Source organism: Arvicanthis niloticus, chromosome 21 (genome assembly GCF_011762505.2).
Source record: "Arvicanthis niloticus isolate mArvNil1 chromosome 21, mArvNil1.pat.X, whole genome shotgun sequence".
NCBI lineage: Eukaryota > Metazoa > Chordata > Mammalia > Rodentia > Muridae > Arvicanthis > Arvicanthis niloticus.
The window spans coordinates 24,721,183-24,725,964 of NC_047678.1; the positions used below are offsets into that span (position 1 = coordinate 24,721,183).

The 4,782-nt window shown below is 43.4% G+C and overlaps 1 non-coding gene across 1 annotated transcript; it reads right to left on the bottom strand.

Annotated features, from left to right (window-relative positions):
• Positions 1 to 293: 293 nt before the first annotated feature.
• On the bottom strand, positions 294 to 429 carry LOC117693879 (small nucleolar RNA SNORA17). Its single transcript, XR_004604479.1, has one exon. It is a non-coding gene; the product is annotated as a small nucleolar RNA SNORA17 (small nucleolar RNA).
• Between the last annotated feature and the right edge of the window lie 4,353 nt (positions 430 to 4,782).

The following is a 4,782-nucleotide window of genomic DNA, read 5'->3' on the forward strand; positions in this document are numbered from 1 at the left end:
AGTGTCTGGGTTCATCTCAGGAGTGGTCTCAAGAGTGGTATGCCCCACTTGTGCATTATGGCGCCAGACTGGGGTTGTCTCCAGCATGGTATCTACTACACCCCCTTCCCCCTCCCCAGGCATGGCACCTGAATGGTAGTTATCTCAGGCTAGCTCCCTGTTCAGGCCCCATGGCACCAGTCTGGTGGTCATCTTGGATTCACTTCTGCTGGGAGCAGAGAGAGGGGCCCTCAGTCCCTTACTCCTGATCCTGGGAGCTGGCCTTTGGATTGGTGGCTCATTTATTTTCAGGGAATGATAGGTTACTAATTATTCAGATGTTCATAGGTCAGAACAATGATTGTAGACATACATAGCCTTTCTTCTTTCTGCCACCTACGGACACACACATGATACAGCAGCCACACCCCCAAGGCTTCTAGAGGTAGGAGCAGTGGTTCTTAACATGGAGTAAGGAGGAGAAAGATCTTTGCTTTCACCTTCTCCTGAACACCTGGCAGTATTTGGAGACATTTCTGGTCACAACGGAAGAGAAAGTGTGGTATTGGCATCTAGTGGGCAGAGGCCAGGGATGCTACCTAAAATCTCACAGCACATAGGCTGGCCTCTTAAGATCACTGGACCCCAAGAGACCATAATCCCGAGGCTAAGAGGCTGTGCCTTCACCTGTGCTGAGATGTATCGATACAGTGTTTTTATATGTCTACTTGATGCTAACCTCTCTGGCTAGATTGAAGTGATGCTATTTAATTTATTGTAGCCCTCACGGTGCCGTATGGTTAGTGGAAGTCAAAACTTTGTTCAGTGAATAAAAAAGGTTTCCAAAGATAATTCAGTACACAGAAAAATAAAAATACGTACTCTCTGCGGCCCAGGATGGCCTCCAATGTGCACTTCTCTTGCCTCAGTGTGGGATTCCTGGTGTGTGCCATCACAGCTGGCTTCACACCCTTCCTGAAAGGTTCTGTGTTTGTCTTTCTCTATTGCATTGGAAGAATGATCCTGTCTGCTATTGCTGTTCTGTGAACTTTTAAACTAGAGGAACCGAAGTCCACCTGTGTGCAGTTCATCTACTGCAGGGCAGCCACCAGGGTCTGCTTTTCTGCTGCGGAGACTGGTACTTCTCATCCGAAGCTCTTCTCTGCATGCTGCACTGAGCTGAAGTGCCTGGCTGTGTCTAGGTTTCTGAGAAGGGAAGAATGGTGTGAGTTGGGGGGTGCGTCCAAGTGAGTCTGTCTCTTGTCTCACTCCCAGACCATCAATACTGCTCCTTTCCCTCCCCCAAACTCATTTCTCAATGTCCCGAGTTTTCCTTCTATGAGAACTCGCTTCCCCAGCAGAGCGGAGGCTGAAGTACCTGTCACGTGGGGACTGGAGGCAAACACGGCATCAGAGGAGACAGAAAGCACTCTGTTTTGCAGAGATGTGTGGAAGTTTCATTGGTTCATTTTGAAAAAGTCTTTTGTTTCCACTAGAAAAGGAACAGGTGTTCACTGAAAGAGGAATAAGAATAAACACAGGCATCTTAATAAACATCACTCATGGTTCTGCCACCTGGAGAAAAATGCTGTCAATATTTTGAGACCCTGCTCCAGAATTTTCTCTCCACATATTATCATGTGCAGTGTGTATGTATGTGTGTGTGTGTGTGTGTGTGTGCATATGCGTGAGTGTGTGCACATTGTTTGATCAAATTCATTGTGTAATTTATGTCTCATTCTTTTCATTTACTGTTGGCATAAGAATTGGGAACATGGCTTTTTAAATATTTAATACTCTGTCATGTGGTTATATATGTTCCTTTCATCTCACTGAATTCTTAAAGCAGGGCTGATAAACCAAACATTGTAAACATTATTCAATAAGGCAGTTGTATTTCAAGATCCTTCTTGGGAATCCAGTGTGTTGGCCAATCAGTTATAAGAGAGGAAGACAAACTGATGGGAGACGCCAGTTTTATGGGAAGTAGGTTGGGTTTTAGGTGGTCTTGAGTGGACATCAGAAGACCAAAGAGGCAAAAGGGCTGTAGACCTAGAAATTAAGAGAGGAAGCACCTGAGACCCACCCAGAAAGAAGTAGCCTTGCCCATATACTCTCATGGACAGGTACCAGTGAGTTGCTGTGCAGATCCCAGCCCCTGTCCTGACCTGAGGCTGTTGAGCAGGGACAACCACTGGAACTTGTTAGCATATGTCCACAGTGAGTCATGGGTAAAGAGAAATCCACAGGACCTTGTCAAGTCTAAGCTACAATTGATGTCAGAGCCCGAGTTTCCCATTCTTAGCTGCTTCTTATTCCAGACATCTTAATTTCCCCATGTTCCCCCAGTAAGACACTAACTACATAGTCAGTGGCAACTGCTGGAGTCTAGGTGCCATCAGGGCATAAACCGTAGGACAGATCTTTGATTCCTGGGTGGCAATTCCTAAGTGACCTAGTAATGAATCTTGGAGGCAGTTTTACAAGCCTGCTGTTGCTTTGAGATGGGTTTTTGCATCTTAAATGAAGCGGGAAACACAACAATAACACTTTGAAAATGCCCTAGCCAAAATGGACCTGGTGCTTCCCAGGAAGCCAGGAACCATAGACCAGGAAGAAGATTGACTGGAGACATGGACAGGCCTGCACCAGATAAGTCCTTGCTATGGAATGCTAATATCTTCTTAAGAAAGGGTTAGAAATCCTGGGTAGAAGAGGTGTCACCATGAGAAAATTGTTACCAAATGTGACTCATAAGAAAGAGAAGGAAGGAAAAAACCTAATATTTATAGAACTTTTATTAAACACCAGAACCCTGTTTGGCAGTGACCTGGCATCCTCCTGTTTTTTCTACCTTATGAGGTGGTGTGTAAATAATATGAAAACACATTTTATAATATGAGGAAATGGGATTTCAGAGAGTCTATTCTGTGTGCTGAGGTCACAGAGCTGTTTGGGGTAGGGACCAGGAAAGAGAGGCAAAAGAGGTGTGGATATTGTATGCATAGAAACGCATGGAGCTTTGTAAGGCCTAGTGCACTTGGGTATAATTTATTCAGGAGTATTTTATTAAGGTATAATTTATTCAGGTAAAATTTATATTTTTAATACTTTACTAAAATATTCCTGCTCTTTATATTAAAACATATTTTTTGCAATGGTTTTTATTAATGTATAAATATGTACAGCCATCACCCCAACTTGGTTTTTGAAAGTTTCTGTCCAAGTCTACTTTTATGCAATTAGAACTTGTCAGAAAGTGGAGAATTTGGGGGCTGGACAGATGGCTCAGCAGTGAAGAGAACTTACTGCTTTTGCACAGTATATGAGTTCAGTCCCCAGCAGTCACAATCATAGAGCTCACAACTACCTGGGACGCTGGCTCCAGGGTACCTAATATCCTCATGTGGACTCTGCAAGCATCTACACACAAACACCCACACACCCACATACACTCGATCCTTTACAAACACTATAATTTACTGATTGAATCACCACCTTTAATTCATTTCAGAGCAGGTGTCATAGTTGCCTTGAGTTGTCAATCTGACATAAACCTAGGATCACATGGGTAAAGGGAACTTCAACTGAAAATTTTTCCAGTCATCCTGGCCTGTGGGCATGCTTGTGCGGGATTTTCATAACTGGTAATTGATTTAGGAGAGCCTCAGCCACTGTGAGCAGGGCTATTCTTGGGCAAATGGTCTGGGTTGTATAAGAAAGGTAGCTGACCGGATACATGAGAGAATAAATTAATAAAAAGAGGAAAGAGAAAGAAGTAAATAATAGAACAATAGAATCTATTTTACATTATTAGAGCTAATAAAATAAAAGTATCTCCTAGAACATTACTAAATTGAATTGAACAACAACAACATAAAAAGGTGGCTGAGCCAGTCAGTAAGCAGCATTCCAATCTAGTCTCTGTATCCAGTTCTGCTCTTGCCTTGAGTTCCTGCCTTGGTTTCCTGTGAGATGAAACAGACCCTTTCCTCCCCAAGATGCTTTTGGTAAAATGTTTATCAAGCAACAGAAAAGCAACAGAAAAACAAAAGCCTCGAATGGGGGAAATGCATGTTGATTCAGGAACAAGTAGCTTCCTAGAGGAAACCAAAGGTGGGTGAGCTTTCCAGAAGGGCCAGTCTAGAAATCCAGACATACTATGTGCTGCTGGGTAAAGGATGACGTGATAGGCCTGTGAGATAACCTGCAAGGGGTCTCCTGGGACTTGTTAAATAGTGTTTTGCTTTTCAATACTGTAACAAAGTACCAGACAAGAAACCGTTTAGTGGGGAGGGTTTACCTGGCTCACAGTTTGAGAGTGTGGGCTAGCATGGTCACATTGCACCTGTCTGCAGTCAGGATGCAGAGGGTGAACAGGAAGTTGAGTTGGGCCAATCAATCTCAGAGCTGGACCCTGGACCTACTTCCTGTAACAAAGCTCAATCCATTTCCTAAAAGTTCCAGAACCTTTCAAGACGGAGCTACCATCTGGGGACCAAGTTAAAACAGTCTCTGGGTGACACTTCATATTTAGACCATTACAGTCTGTAAGTTATCATTGGCAAGCACTTCTGAAGCTTCACTTCATTTATTCTGGGATGGTGAAACACTGGATTAGGAAATTCAGACCACACTTTGCACATACTACTTTCTTTGTCTACAACTGACATACCTTTCTAGTTCTGAATTGAAGATCACATGCTTCAGGCAATCTCCTCTGATCTCCTCACTCACCTTTCCCAAGGATAACTTATAGTCTCCCATAAAATCTTGCAATTATTGATGCAATATAGCTCTCCC